Source organism: Triticum urartu, chromosome 2A, assembly GCF_056163025.1.
Source record: "Triticum urartu cultivar PI428250 chromosome 2A, HENAU_Tu73, whole genome shotgun sequence".
Taxonomy (NCBI): domain Eukaryota; kingdom Viridiplantae; phylum Streptophyta; class Magnoliopsida; order Poales; family Poaceae; genus Triticum; species Triticum urartu.
In genome coordinates this window covers 112,862,708-112,879,845 of record NC_141874.1, presented here as the reverse complement: position 1 = coordinate 112,879,845, position 17,138 = coordinate 112,862,708, and positions in this window count along the sequence as shown.

Sequence of the window (17,138 nt, the reverse complement as noted above, 5' to 3'; positions counted from 1 at the left end):
TTAGCAGTAGTACCACTACCCCTAGCGGTAGCACTGTGAGGTCAAGCGGTACTATCGCTCCAACGGTTCTTCTGGATTTTTTGCCTCCTCACTGTTGTGTTTCAAAGGGCTACTACCGCCCTAGCGGCAGTACCGCTCCTTGGAGCGGTAGTACCACTCGGTGCGGGCTGTGAGCATAACGATTGGATTTTTCCCCACCTATAAAAGGGGGTCTTCTTCCCCAATGAACCTTATCCTTTGAGCTCGTGTTCTTACCCCATTGTTGACCTTCTTCGAGCTTGCTAACTCTCAATCCCTCCATGGATTCTTGCTAGTTTTTGAGGGAAAAGAGAGAGGAGATCTAGATCCACATTTCCACCAATCACTTTCTCCTCTAGGTGAGGGGAACCCCTTGGATCTACATCTTGGAGTTCTTGGTGTTCTCCTTCTTGTTCTTCCTCTCATTTTCCTCCCTAGCATTAATTGCTTCGGTGGGATTTGAGAGAGAAGGACTTGGGCACTCCGTGTGCCCTTGCCATTGCATTTGGTGCATCGGTTTGAGTTCTCCACGTGATACGTGGAAGTTACAAGTTGAGAAGCTTATTACTCTTGGGTGCTTGGTACCTTTGAGCTTGTTCCTCTTGGGTGCTTGGGTGCCCTAGATGGTTGGTGGTGTTCGAAGCTCAATCATTGTTGTGTAAAGCTCCGGGCAAGCGTCAGGGTCTCTAATTAGGTTGTGGAGATCGCCTCGAGCAATTTGACGGGTACCGGTGGCCGCCCCCAAGGGTTGACAAAGTGTACGGGTTCGGTGACCGCCCCCAAGGGTTGCCATTTGTACGGGTTCGGTGACCTCCCTCAAGGGTCCCTTAGTGGAATCACGGCATCTTGCATTTGTGCGAGGGCGTGAGGAGATTACGGTGGCCCTAGTGGCTTCTTGGGGAGCATTGTGCCTCCACACCGCTCCAAACGGAGATTAGCATCCGCAAGGGTGTGCACTTCGGGATACATCGTCGTCTCCGCGTGCCTCGGTTATCTCTTACCCGAGCCCTTTACTTATGCACTTTACTTTGTGATAGCTATATTGTTTCTTGTCATATATATTGCTATCACATAGTTGTTTATCTTGCTTAGTATAAGTTGTTGGTGCACATAGGTGAGCCTAGTTGTTGTAGGTTTTGTGTTTGACAAATTAACCGCTAGGTTTATTCCGCATTTGTTCAAGCCTAAACTGTAATTATTTTAAAGCGCCTATTCACCCCCCCTCTAGGCGACATCCACGATCTTTCAATTGGTATTAGAGCCTCATCTCTCTTTATTAGGCTTTACCGCCTAGAGAGTAAAGATGTCGACTAGGGGTTTAGGATTCTTTGACACTCTTAGTTTCGATGGCACAAATTTTGATGTTTGGGTAATTCGCATGCTTAATCTCTTTAGGGTCATGGAACCAAATTTAGAGTGAACTGTAGATATGGGGTTTTCTCCTCCAAAGGATCCCCAAAGATTATCTTTAGAGGATGAGAAAAACTCTTATCTCAATGCTCAAGCTTCTAATGTGCTTTTTGATGCTTTGAGCAATGTAGTTATATTTCAACTCATACCGTTCCGGGATGCTCATGAGTTGTGGACAAAGCTTCAAGATAAATATGGCGTGTCCAAGTTTTGTGGGGATGATTGTTCTCCCTCCACATTCGGCTGTATAGTCTTCTCAACTTCTTATACTTCACCTACATGTGGTTTGCCACAAGGTAATGATATGGTGAGTAGTGTTTGTCATTGTAATGATGATAGTATGTTTATTGTGGATGATCCTTCATCACTATCTTATTGCAATGCTCCTTCTTTGGGCTTTAACACTTCGAGCACTCCAAATGTTTCACATGCTTGTGTTGATAGTCCTTGCATATCATGTAAAAATTTCTTGACTAAATCTCATGATCATATGTTTACTATGTCTTGTTGCCATGATAAAAATGCATATATGTCCTCGAATTGTTGTGCTAACAATGTAGAGGAAACCCAACACCCCATGGAGCAAGATGTGGTCTTGAATGGTGCTTCAATGGATCCTACATCATCATCTATTGCATTTTGCCTTATGGCCAAGGCTTCAAAGGTATCTCCCACTTTGAATCCCAATATATCTTGTGATGATGGCAAGAGTGATGATGATGTTGATTATGATGAAGAGAATGATAATGTTGCCTCCTTAAAAACTAAGGGGGAAATGATTTTTAAAGCTCTTCACAAAAATAAACTTGCTCGTTCCAACTTCATGGAAATCATGTCTATTGCCATTGAAGGCAAGAAATACATTGAGGAGTTGGAATCTCATCTAGAGGAGCATGAGGTCACCATTGATAAAATGGAAGCTCATGAGCGTGATTACGCAAATGAGATTGCGGACCTCTCTCAAGCTCTTGAACTTGAACAAACCACCAAGGAATCTCTTGAGGAGACTTTTGCTCTAGAATTATCTAGAGTGAGGGAATCTCGTGATAGAGATCTTGAGGTGGCCAATGATTTTGAAACTAAAAATGAGGAGCTTGAAGTTGCGCATGCTAAACTCCTTGAGGACTTTGGGCACCTAGAAAATGGCTCAAGGGTCATTAATAGTGAGCTCATCAAACTCACCGAGTCTCATGCTCAACTTAAAGCTTCATATTCAAAAGAGCTTGCCAAGTTGTCTTCTCCTCTTGTGGCTAATGATGATGCTTGTGCTACTAACTCTATCTCTTGTGAAGCATCCATATTAAAGGAGAATGTTGAGCTAAGGGCTCAACTTGAGTTGCTATCTAGCAACTATGGGATGTTGGAAGAAAATCATGTAAAGCTCACAAGCTCTCATGATGATCTTCTAGTATCCCATAATGTGCTAAAGATAGCTCATGAGGCCATGCTTGCTAAGGTAACATCTAGTGAGCCTCATGTGGATACTAGCACTACTTTTGGTCAAAATGCTATATTGCCTTGTGCTACTCCTCGCAATTCATCCATGCATAACATTGGTACATCTTGTGATGAATTTCTTTCCTTGCCTTGTTGCTCTAACGATGAAGCATATACTTCCTCTAGTACTTGTGTTGAGACTAACCATGTAGAGGAAATCAAAGAGCTCAAGGCCCAAGTCACTTCTTTGAAGAAAGACTTGGAAAAGAGTCATGAAGGGAAATTTACTCTCAACAACATCTTGAGCATGCAAAAATCCCCCAATGACAAAGGTGGACTTGGATTTAACTCCAACAAGAAGAAGAAGTCCAAGGTGAACAACAAGAAGGGCCAAAAACAATTCAAGAGTTCGGCCAAGATTATTTGCTTCAAGTGCAAAATTTAAGGGCATCATGTTAGATCTTGCCCATTGAAGAAGAAGGCCATCAGTGACAAGCAACAAGGGAAGCGACTACAAGTGCATTCTCATGCTCAACCTCAAGTTGAAGAAAAGCCTCTTCCCAAGAAGACTCAAGCTAATGCTTCTCAAGTTGAGAAATCAAGTGAGAAGAAAGTGAAGAGTAGACGTTGCTACCTATGTCGTGAGAAAGCTCACCTCGCTTCTTCATGCACTAGTGGTAACTTATCCAACCCTATTATTATTGATGATGTCTATTCTCTTGGGAAGGATAAGGTTGGCAATGTGGTTGCCAAGTTTGTTGGTACTCAAAGTGGTTTAAAGCAAAGAACCATTTGGGTAGCCAAGCCTATTGTGACTAACCTCTTAGGACCTAACTTGGTTGGGGACCAACAAGCTCAAACTTTATCAATAGGTGATGATGGAGGTCATTGGAGACTTGGCTACATTATGAAGAATTAAGGGGACTTCATCATTCTTATTGTCTCAAGCCAAGTCATTCGAATTATCAAGTTTCTATCATATATCAATGTTCCTCCTTGCGGTAACTTGTGCTTAAAGTGTCTACATTGGTAGTTACTTGCCCCTTTTGCATGTTTGGTTTCGTTCCTTGCATGTGTTTGTATATGTTGTGCTTCCAACTTGATTATCTTGAGCAATCAAGTATGTGTGTGTTGATTTTCACATCATGTACGTGTGTGTCATGCGTTGAGCCTTTTTGCATCTTGTTCATATCTTAGTTGGCTCTTGTGAGAGATTAATGGAATATCCCATTATGGGGGAGTGATGTGCTTTGTGCACTTCACAATCCTATAAAGGTGGGTACATGGGGAATACCACTTAGTATTGATATTGCAAGCTTATCTAGTCACTATGTGGTATGTCTTCTCATGAGAAATTCAAATTCTAAATATTCCATTAGTTATCTCTTGTTGGATCCTGTTATTTGCCTCTTGTTTATCCTTAATTGGTATCACATTATGGGGGAGTAATATGCTATGTGTATATTACTAGCCTAGAAAATGTGTACATTTGAGATATTGTCACCTAGTGTTGATATTGTAAATTATCTTGTTCCTAGGTGGCATGTTAGCTCTACAAGTTGCAATTTGCTTGTGTTTGGTGTGAATATGATGTTGGATATCCTTGCAATCTACCACCGGGAATTATTTCCAAATACTTCTTGTCTTTTGACAATTGGTACCCACTTGTGTGTTAGAAAATTTTGATCATCTTTACATTAGCCTTTGCTTTTATTTGCCCTTTCTCTTGCCAAGGATTGTATCAACTCCCTTTGTCTTCCATACCACTTGTGGATCTTGTTTATTTCTTGATCTTGTCTACTGTTTTCTAGATATAGTGAAAGTGGTGATCCCACCTTGTGCATTTTGTATTCAAATGCAAATTCTCTATAATGCACTAGTCTTGGGGGAGCTATCCTATTTTCTATAAAACACTCATCTTGCGATCCTTATCAAGTGTGTGTTGGTGGAAGGCAAGCCGTTTTCGTTTTGGTACTTTGTGCCATCATGAAACTTTGTAGAGAGCTTGGTTTGTTTGGAACCATCCTCTCTTTTGGGAGTTTGATGTCTCTTATTTGAGTATATCAATGGATATCTCATTCCTTGTTGTATCCATTATGGATACCCTCCAAGTGATGATTTATTCATTTGGTATCTTTTCTTCACTTGGTATTTCTTTGTCTTTTGGTATCAGTTATTGAAAGTCTTGAGCATGCATATTAACTTCATGTAGTATCTTTGGCATGCTTTCTTTCTTCGACCCAATATATAGGGGAATCTCCACCAAGTCTCAAATTGGATGAGATGTACATGAAATTCATTTCCTTATCTTTATGCACATATTTATGTGGAGTTTGTCCTATGTATTGTTGGTTTTCTAACTCTTTGGTCCCAATGAGTTTGGGTACCATTTTGTATGTGTTGTTGTTCTAGGAACAAGTGGAGATGCATTGGATGCTCGGCTCACTCACAAGGAAGGTGTTGTCACCATGTGCTTATTGGAGTCGAGCTAGGATGATCAATGAACTACTCTGTACCTTCAATTGGTATCTACTACATCCTTCCAATGTTATCTCGGTAACAAGTATCTTCATATACTTCATGCACACATTTCTTGCATCAACCTTGTGTAGGTTGTATCATGGCATGTTATCCATTCTTTCTTGTGATACTTGTTTCCTTTCTCAAAGCATCCCAACAATGATGTCTTGTTGCTAGTTGTGATGTCTTTGATGTTCGTGTGGTTGGAATTCATTTATATACAATAAGACCATATCTAGCCATGTGCTATGCTCTCAAGCAAATATCTTATTGGTATATGTATGACTTCCTTTTGGATATCTTGTTCCTTCGTGTTGTAACTATTTCGGGTGTACATCCTTCTTTGTAGATATATATATCATCATGATTTCGTCTACCTAGAATCTTATACACTTGAGAGAAGTTGCATATCTAGATGATATCCTTTCTTTCACATCCACCTTATCTTTCTTATGTTATTTCTTTGGTGGCTCCGTGAAAGCTTTTTCCTTGAGTGCGTGTCTTCTATCGTTGCATCTTGATGCGCTCTTGTCTGGTGAAGATTATTTTCCTCATGCTTATCTTTACGAGGTTTTTGCCATCTTAATTGGCATCCCTCGTCTTGATGCGCCTTTCATCTTCTATCTTCACCGCGGGTTGTCACAAGCATAGGTTCTCTATATGCTTATTAGTAAGCTTGTGAACCCATTTGCTAGTTGTGTGTGGGAATGATAGGCCTGGCACCGTGTGCCTCATTCTTTCAAGAATTTATTGATGCTTAATGCTCTTCTGTACATTAGTCTTCTCAAGTGCATTGCCTTGACTCACACACATCTTTTTGGTTGAGCCCACTCTTAAGTTGCCTCTCTTACTTGTTGCTCAACCATGTGTTTGTTGCAAGTACTAGGCTTAGTTTCCTATATGCTCTCTTGCACTTGTTGTAAGTTTCTATTGATTTTGGGGGAGCTATGATCCTATTTTGTGCACTTTGTATCCAAATACAAAAATTCTTGGTGTGCACAAATCATGGGGAGCTTCTCTAGTTTCTTTAGAACACTGCTTCGCTCTTATCATAATATCCTTTATTCATGTGGCTCGTAGGATCATTGGCCTAGTTGGTTCAATTGGTATCTTTTGATAGCTTGCTTCAATTGGTATCTTTTGATTGCTTGATTGCTTGTTTCTATCTTTGATTATGTCTTTGTGGCATATCTTCCTTTTGCAATCTTTGGGCCTCAATATAGTTTCTCTTCCTCCGAGTATTTACCATTGGTTATGTGTATTGCATTCCACTCTCTTGTTGAGAAATACACAATTTATGGAGGAACACATTTTATATTGGCCTTCTAAGCTTTTAGCCCATTTTGGCAATCGATGCCAATGGAGGAGAAGTTTCAGAGAGTTTTGTGGAGAAGTTTAGAGAGTTGTCTCTTCTGGCTTTGGTTTGTTCCTAAGCATACACATCTCCTACGCATGCATTATTGGTTGTTGCATTGCATGGTGATGCATAATTCCTTATATAAACTCTCTTGAAAGTGATTGTCATCAATTACCAAAATGGGGGAGATTGAAAGGACATGCGGTGCCCCCATGTGTGGTTTTGGTAATTGATAACATTCTTTATGGACTAATGGTTGCATTGAGTTATATTTGAAGGATTTTTCCATAGGTATTTCTTGAAGTCCATGTGTTGGTTTCAAGGAGTTTATGGGTTGACCAAGGTGCTATTAAGGAATTATCCAAAGATTGGTCATGTGAGTGTTGAGCTTATTGCAAGCATGTCTTGAAGAAGAAGATTGTGTGATCATTCATGTTTACCTTCAATACATCATCCAAACGAAGAGAGTTGGAAAGATTCAAGGTTGATCAAGACTAAGTCAAGAGTGAATCAAGTTGATCAACTCACAAAGAGTAGAAGATGTACCGATAGGGATCAAGTGATCCCATGGTATGGTAAGCATTGTCCATTGCACTTTGTGTACTAACCCATGGTCTATGTGAGAGTCTATGTGGGGTTGGGTACGTGTCCATGGGCTTGTGTTAAGAGGATGATATCATACAACCCATGGGAAGGATGACATCAAGTGGTGATCGTCATCAAGATTGTCGTGTGCAAGTTCAAGTGGAGAATCATGAAGAGATCAAGTGCTTGAAGCTTGCCATCCATTGTGGTGTCAATGGACTTGTGAAGATGTGCCGAAGAGTGGCTCACCCATAGTGGAGTATGGGGGAGCAATCATCTAGTCTCCATCGACCCAACGCAATCAAGAAAGGTGGTCCATCTTGAGGAGGACAAGATCTTCATCATCTAGCTCAAGTGGATCATGTGCAAGGCAAAGTTTTGTTTCTATTTTACCGGTCTCATGGTGGTAGTTGGGAGACCGGGTTATAGGATCGATGGACGTACTATCAAGGGGGGCTCTCAAGTGAGTAGCTTGATTGTATCATTCGTCGAGAGCTCAAACCATTGCATCCTTGCATCATGTTTCTTGGTTCTTGTTTGGTTCTCTTTGTGAGTCTTAGAGCTCATGGTCATCTTGATGACAAGCTTGAGTTCATCGAAAACGGAGTTTGCATGCGTCTTCTATGATGTTTTCGGTGTTGGAGGTTTTACCGGTATTATCCAAGGAAGGGTTCTCACCATTTTCTTTTGGGACTTTTCTCATTTGCTTATTATTGGTATTTCTATCAAGATTGTGTTAGCCCTTGTCTCTAGCTTTCCAACAAACTTGGTTTCGTCGAATTCGGAGTCCGTTTGCAGAAGTTGTGTTAGTTTTGGTGTTCTGAAAAGGCTGCAGCGGTACTACCGCAGACAGGAGTAGATGTAATTTTTTACTACCGCTCTTGGGAGCGGTACTACCGCTTGGAGCAGTACTACCGCGGCTACTTCTGCTCGGGACCAAAAACTCGTCACTAGTCCAGCGATGATAGGCACAGATGTAATTTTTTAGTACCGCTCGCAAGCAGTAGTACCGCTACCCTTAGCAGTACTACCGCTACCCCTAGCGGTAGTACCATGAGGTCAAGCGGTACTACCGCTCCGACGGTTCTTCTGGCTTTTTTGCCTCCTCGCTGTTGTGTTTCAAAGGGCTACTACCGCCCTAGCGGTAGTACCGCTCCTTGGAGCGGTAGTACCGCTCGGTGCGGGCTGTGAGCATAACGGTTGGATTTTTCCCCACCTATAAAAGGGGGTCTTCTTCCCCAATGAACCTTATCCTTTGAACTCGTGTTCTTACCCCATTGTTGACCTTCTTCGAGCTTGCTAACTCTCAATCCCTCCATGGATTCTTGCTAGTTTTTGAGGGAAAAGAGAGAGGAGATCTAGATCCACGTTTCCACCAATCACTTTCTCCTCTAGGTGAGGGGAACCCCTTGGATCTACATCTTGGAGTTCTTGGTGTTCTCCTTCTTGTTCTTCCTCTCATTTTCCTCCCTAGCATTAGTTGCTTCGGTGGGATTTGAGAGAGAAGGACTTGGGCACTCCGTGTGCCCTTGCCATTGCATTTGGTGCATCGGTTCGAGTTCTCCACGTGATACGTGGAAGTTACAAGTTGAGAAGCTTATTACTCTTGGGTGCTTGGTACCTTTGAGCTTGTTCCTCTTGGGTGCTTGGGAGCCCTAGATGGTTGGTGGTGTTCGGAGCTCAATCATTGTGGTGTAAAGCTCCGGGCAAGCGTCGGGGTCTCCAATTAGGTTGTGGAGATCGCCCCGAGCAATTTGACGGGTACCGGTGACTGCCTCCAAGGGTTGCCAAAGTGTACGGGTTCGGTGACCGCCCCAAGGGTTGCCATTTGTACGGGTTCGGTGACCGCCCTCAAGGGTCCCTTAGTGGAATCACGGCATCTTGCATTGTGCGAGGGCGTGAGAAGATTACGGTGGCCCTAGTGACTTCTTGGGGAGCATTGTGCCTCCACACCGCTCCAAACGGAGATTAGCATCCGCAAGGGTGTGAACTTTGGGATACATCGTCGTCTCCGCGTGCCTCGGTTATATCTTACCCGAGCCCTTTACTTATGCACTTTACTTTGTGATCCAACAACAAATATTTCAGCCTTTTCAAAATAAACAAATATCTATACATTTCCAAATGATGTGAAATCCTATGTGTGGTCTTGAAATGTTGTACTGGATTTATATGCCAAGTCTTAACTCAAACAAAATTCATTTGCTAATTTAAATATATGAGAAAACATCAGCTCATTCAATTGACAAAAAAAGGACCTAACACTACGGTGTCGCTGGGCCATAAGTGACCACAACGCACAAGGCCCAGCCCAACTGAGGTCATCCCCAACCTCCTGCTACAGGAGCAGGGATGCGTGGCGGGCATCCCACGGCATGAGCGCGCCCGGCCAGATGCCGACCATCCGACGTCCTCTTGAGGTAGATAAGTACCACCCCGACGCCATCGACCAACCCTAGCTCCTCGTTTTCCCTCTCTTGCTCCCCCCGATCTAGAAACGTAGCCGAGCGAAGTCGTCGCCGCCGCCTTCGTCGATCCCGCGGCCATCAGCCTCCCCTCCCCGCGCCAAGACATCCAAGAGCTCCTCCATCATTGTCTCCTTGCCCTCGCATAAGGGCCCAGCTGGGAGGCGCCGTACGCTCGCCATCGCCATCATCTTCGCCCACAGCCGCCGCATCTCGTCATCGAGTTCTTCATGTCCGGCCACCACCGCGCTCCCCGACCACGTCCACGAGCTCCACGGTGAGCACCTCCTCTGATTCCCGGCTTTTACTTCGTTGATCTGTTGTCGTATCGTCATCCCCACGAGCTCGAGCGCCATGGCCGAAACATCTCGCCCGCGTGCGCACCCACGTGTTCCTGGTCGCGCCCTCGCCAGCCACCCACGCCCGCGCCCGCTGGTGCCTCCGCCCCGTGCCCGCGCGCCGGCCGCCCTGCTGCGCGTCGCTCCGGCCGCTCGGTGCCTCCCGCTGCTATACTGCTGCTGCTTCTGTTGCCGTTGGCCACTACTCCTGTGCCGCTGGCAGCTACTGTCGCTCCGGCCTCCTGATGCTGCCGCTGCGTTGCTTGCTCTGCCCACTGTCACTCCCGCTAGAAGCCGCCATCGCTGCTCCTTGCCCGCAAGCCCCTGCCTGCGTGCCGGCAGGGCCGCGCCCCGCGCCGTGCCCGCAGCTGCGCCTCATGTGCACCCGCTCCTTGCGTGCCGCTGCGCTGTTCCTTTGCTACTGCCTTGCTGCTACTTAGCTGCCGCCGCTGCTCTTACTTCTGCTGCTGCTCATTGCCTTGCCATGGCCGTGGTGTTGTGCAGCGTAGTGTGTGTGCGTGTGTGCGTGAGTGTGTGTTCTCTGTGTGTGTGGCCGGCCCAAATACTAGTTTAGGGGCTAGTTTAGTTAGTTAGTCTAATTAGTAGTACTAGTTAATTAGTCCAATAGTAGGTGACATGTGGACCCATGGTTAGTTTAAAGAAAAATAAATTTTCAGAAAAGTCTAATTCAATGACATGTGGCCCCTTACACCGTTCATATGTTGACTAGTCAACATTTGACTGGGTCAACCCAACCCCACTAGTCCCACTGTCATACACTACGGCTAGAATAGCACTAGGTGAAAAAAGTATTTTTTTGTTTTATTTTCGAATTAAAAGAATTCTGTAAATATAGAAAATCATTTCAAACTTTGTAAATTCATATAAAATTAAACCGTAGCTCGGATCGAAAAACTTTATACATGAAAGTTGCTCAGAAAAGTCCAACGAATCCGAATATGCGGTCCGTTCATCTGTCACATGCCCCTAACATGCTGAGCATGGAACATTCCCCTCCGGTCATCTGTCTGACACAGGTTCGGAACCGGGAAAACATTCTCGGTTGAATTCCCCCTTTACATATATCGTGTAGCCATACGTTAGGTCACACCCGGCACATCATATTGCCATGTTATGCTTTATGATAATTTGTTTTTTTGCTTTATATTTATTGTTTCTTTCCCCTCTTCTCCCCGGTAGACCCCGAGACCGATGTTGATGCCCTTGTGATCGACTACGTCTACGACGACACTTCTTCCTTTTCAACAGAGCTTCCAGGCAAGCAAACCCCCTTGAGCATCCCGATATCGCCCATTTCTTTCCCTCTCATGCTTGCATTATAACTGCTACTGCTTTCTGTATGATCCTACTCTGATGCATAGCCTGTTTTTGTTACCTGCTTTCATACCTTACCTGCTTATTCTAAACTGCTTAGTATAGGTTGGTTAGAGATCCATCAGTGACCCCATCTTGTCCCAGTTGCCTCGCTTTAAGTTCGATGACTCCATCAACGTGATCGACGTCCAGGCCCCGACACCGCACATCACTTTCCCCCCTAGTTGTACGACTCTGCAGAGTTACCATCGAGTGTCGAGGGTGGAACCTCTTACATCACTCCTGATGAGAGCTCTGTAGTGTAGCTATACGACCCAGGTCATCGAGGGTGATTTCCTCTTTAACCACTTCCGTTACGGCTCTGTCGTGCAACCCATCAAATGTGAACCTCGAGGGTGGATCCTCTTACGTTCACCTTGATGATAACATCGAGTGGGATTCACCGGGGGTGATTCCTCGGGTTTTTCCCTTGGTGTTAGACACATAGTTACTATGGTTACTATGACTTTAGACTGAACCATGTTACTAAAGACGGGTCGGCCCTGAGGGGTACCCGCGCGAGCTTAATAGCGAGTGATGTGGAGTCGGGTTGACCTGGAAGGTGCCCGCGAGATACTTACGAGGCGTGGCCGGGCATTCTTAGCCCTTCCCGCAAGTACTCGAGACGGGGCGACAGGGTCACATCTTTCGTGAGTCTCTGCTCGTGACCGCACTACCAACACACTAACGGTTTGGATATTTGATCTGAGGGGCCTCTGGCCTGATAGCACTAACCATCACATGGGCATAGTATGGGTGTTCTGCATCGTATACATCAACCGAAGCTTATTAGACGTCAGTGACTGAGTGGCGCGCGACAGGTTGGACCGGTAAGCACCTGCCTTTTTGAAGGAGGTAGCTAGGTCTGCTCACCGGCTCCGTATGCAACGTGCAGGAGTTCCCGGGGAGATGGCCCATGACCCCAGGGGGCATAGGCTTAGTCCGGCGTGCTGACCTCTCTATTAAGTCTAGGTCGGGTTGCGACGTATTGTTTGGCCGAGGCCGGGCATGACCCAGGAAAGTGTGTCCGGCCGGAGTTAATTGAGCGTGGTGGGTAAGTTGGTGCACCCCTGCAGGGAAGAAAACATCTATCGATAGCCTGTCCTATGGTAACGGACGCTCGGAGTTGTATCCCGATCGATACAACTAGAACTGAATACTTGAGGTGATAACTGGATAGTATGGCTCTCGGATTGCTTTCTCGCAGGGAGTCGAGAAAGGATCTTTGGCCGAGGTTGATAACACTACTACTACTTTACATTATGTTGATCTATACTCTTCTAAATGCCGCAAGATGCTAGTCCTCGATAGGCTAGGCTTTCCCCTTCTCTTCTGGCATTCCACAGTTTAGTCCACAGGTACAGCCCATTGCCTTTGATACAGATGCATACTTAGTTTAGATCTGATGTAAGTCTTGCGAGTACTTTGGATGAGTACTCACGGTTGCTTTGCTACCTCTTTTTCCCCTATACCCGATTGTTGCGACCAGATGACGGATCCCAGAAGCCAGACGACACCACTGATGACTACTACTACCCCGAGGGTGCCTACTACTACGTGGTGGCCGCTGACGACCTGGAGTAGTTAGGAGGCTCCCAGGCAGGAGGCCTTGCCTTTTTTATCATTGTTTCTTTTGTGCTAGCCTTCTTAAGACAGACTCGTTTAACTTATGTCTCTACTCAGATATTGTTGCTTCCACTGGCTCTTGTGTATTCGAGCCCTCGAGGCCCCTGGCTTGTAATATAAAGCTTGTATCATTTTAATTTGTGTCTAGAGTTGTGTTGTGATATCTTCCCGTGAGTCCTTGATCTTGATCGTACACATTTGCGTGTATGATTAGTGTACGATTGAATCGAGGGCGTCATAAGTTGGTATCAGAGCCGACTGCCTGTAGGATCCCCCTTTCCTACTCCTTGGCCGAAGTTGAGTCTAGTCACTAAAAAACTTTTACTAACATGGTTGTGTGTCTTACGGGCCCACGTCGCCATTGGGAGGTATTATGATCTTTTATTCCTTATCTTACTTTGGGATTATGATCTCTCTTCTCCTCGGGTTAAAGGTTTTACTAACTCTAACATTAGGATCTCGTGGTCACATCCACCCAGAGAGCCCCTTATTACAGATGATCGCCTAGTGCACCAAAAGATTTCGAAGATACTCTACGATGTTCTCTCAAGACTTTGTGTCATCGCTTTTGCAATTCCCCCTCATCGATAAACCCCTATGGATGACCAATGACACTTGTCATTCATACCATCATTCCCCGTTGATCTTGTTATCACAAGATACCCCGAAGTTCTCTCTTTTGTTCTGAGAATACTTTGTGCCTTCTGCCTTGCAGTTCCTTGTCACATGAATACCTCTACGGATAATTCCTCGCACTTACCGAGTATCCGCTCATCCCCATTTGTTCATGTGTTTCACAAAATTCTTTGAAATACTATTCGATCTTCCAAAATCCTTAGTAGCGTATTGCTCTTGAAATTCTTGCCTACTTGCATTATGGTTAATTCCATATGTCTAGCAATATTCCTTAAAATCCTTTGTGATTCCCATTTTGATCCTATTGATTCAACAGGTGTGCGCATGCACGCAATCATCAGTCGATCCTTTTAAATTATATTTCCGGCTCAAACGTCATTTTGAACATGAGCCGGTTCTCCACCAGTCTATTTGTCATCAATTGTACCCCTAGGTCTATTCAACTTATCCATCCTTGATTAGAGCATCTGCTTCTGATCCTTCATTTTGGAAATCATAATTCCTTTGTTATCTAAGCATCAAATTATTCAGATGTTCTATAATCCGATGCCCTTGCATTCTTTCTTCCTCTGATTTAGTACCGATACTCACATCAGCTCCATTGTGGACCGCTAGGCCCGATGCTGGGTTATTATCCGATAGTATCCTTCACATTCAAAATTCTTGTGAGTTATTCCCATGATACATAATGTCTTTGACAATTTGTATCCTCTATTTTTGTCAACCATGCTCTACCTTCCGAGCTTGTGTCATTTACTCTTGGAGTTTGTGGCATATGTTCCCAAGATGCCCATATGGGTTGAATCTATTCTTTTGCCATTTGTGTGAACCTGAAAGATTTCATGGGTCATACTCATCTGATATTTCACCAGTTAAAACTTTCAACACCAATGCCATTTTCAAAGTGAGAAGTGAATGAAAGGTTATGTATTGGAGGAGTGGGAGTCGACCTTGAACTTTACGTTCATGCCCAGGGAAACGATGTAGATCTTATCATGGAAGCTTCTCCTAAAATTAATTGTCCCCTTGGTATAAGTTCTTATATCTGGGATTTGGTCTTTTGCAAACATGGTTCCGACCATGTTGTTCTTCTTTGATCTTATTTCTTGGACAAGTTAAAGTACTGGTCTTCTACATATGAATACACATGTCCAAACTCTATTATGCCCTATCTTCGAGTATTACCCTCTAGTATCTCGAGGATATCATGCATTGCACTACATCTTACGAACTTTTGATGAAGTACTACCTTACCCTGTCTTAGTCACTTCATGGGTTCTGGGTTGTTTGTCAACCGAGAACAATGATAGGTGAATCGATTCCACACTCTGATTCAATAAGTCTTAAGTAATTTTTGTTGCTTACGAGTTTAATAATCCTTCAAGTCATTCCTAGCCTGATCAGCAATATCATTATCGTGCCAAATTTTAAACTGTGCTACCTGGTTCTTCTTGGTGCACAATTTTCGAAGGTGAGCTAATATTACGTTGGTCTTCCTCATCATATCATTTCACCTTGAACAACAAGCTTGACTTCGAGCTTGTGTCGAATCCGTGGTTCTCATAGCCTTTCACTTCGTCCTTCCTTTTCTGCTCAATGGCATCTTCATAGAGTCTCTCGACAAAATTTGTCGTGATCACCGCCAACACTTTGGCTTCTTCAGATATGTCAATTGAATTCATGGCTAGAAATACCATCCCTGCCCCTCGATGATTTGTGATATCATCGATGACATCTTGACTTTCTACCAACACAGACCTGGTTGTGCTTGGTTATTCCTTATGTTCTGAGATAATCTTGGAATTGTTTCTCGGTATCTCTTGAGATCTTCGAACCCAATCTTTACTTGACACCATATCATTGCTGCATCGAAGCATGACTGTGGTATTCCTAATATCAACAAGAACATCGGAATCATAATACAAAATGTTTCTCGTTCAATTACCCTCACACCGTTGTATGGGTAATATCATGATTCTTCCCTCGCCCCATCATCTAAATGCTTTTGAACTTGCTGTCCTATCATGTATATACTGCTCCGCTTTTCCTTGGGAAGGATATACTCCCAACTCTTATGTGTAAACATATCTTCCTTTCCATTGGACTGTTTGATTTGATAATCATATTTTTCCTTTCCATTGGTTTGTTTAACCTTTCTTGTGATCTATATGATATAAGCAAAAATAAATCCCTGCTTATAAAACACCCCGATGTACAGCCTTGTCAGTGAGACCCTGTTACTAATGTTGCTAACATTTCGGTATCACTGATGGACGAGAACTTTGCCTATTGGTCTGCCTCGAATTAACGAGCAGGAAAATGGTTCTCTTCGTCCCTTGCCCATGGTGCCGGTGTTGTTACCGACATAACTGACAGACTATCCTCTGACATACCTTGTTGTCGCGATCGGTAAGATGTCACCATCCTCCCTACTCTCGATTGACACTCACCATAGTTCCATAGGATCGGAATCTGACTCTCCTGTATATCCTTGATTCGGAAGTATCATATGCTATTGACTTTGTGTGTTATCATGAGCCACCCTCCGAGAGATGATCTATTCCCGTTGCTCCAAACCCCCTTTCACACTATGTTTAGGTACCGATCGGATACCCATTCATTGTCGCGCAGTTTCTACCACCCTTATAAAGGGATAAGGACTCCTCTTTTTTACCCACGCCTTCTCTTCCCTGCCCATCCATTCTCGCGCACTCGAGCTCCAACGCCCAAGTTTGCATCTTCTCCGCAAAAACACTCCGAACATGTCCGGAGCGGGAGGCAAGTGGATGGCCTCCTCCGTTATGGAGGAGAACATCACGAAGCTCCGGGAAGCCGGATACCTGGCCGCGGATATCGCGCACCGGCTCCCAAGCGCGGGACAGATCGTTCCTACCCCCATGCCCTACGAAAGGGTTGTATTCCTTACCCATTTCATCTGCGGGCTGGGATTTCCCCTCCACCCATTTGTTCGCGGGCTTATGTTCTACTATGGGCTAGACTTCCATGATCTAGCCCCCAATTTCATCCTCAACATCTCGGCGTTTATCATCGTGTGCGAGGCTTTCCTCCGCATCAAGCCCCACTTTGGCCTGTGGCTGAAGACCTTCAATGTCAAACCAAAGGTGGTGGTCGGCCATCAAGCGGAGTGCAGAGGCGCCATGGTGGGCAAAATGCCCAATGTCACCTGGCTCGAAGGCTCCTATGTGGAGTCCGTGAAGGGGTGGCAATCGGCGTGGTTCTACATCACCGAGCTGCGCGACACCAACTAGGTGGCAGCCCCCGAATTCCGATCCGGCATCCCCATATGCGGCTAACCTCCTGGAAAGAGAAGGGCTTATCTTGGGGTTCATCGGGGGAGCTGACCGGACTCTA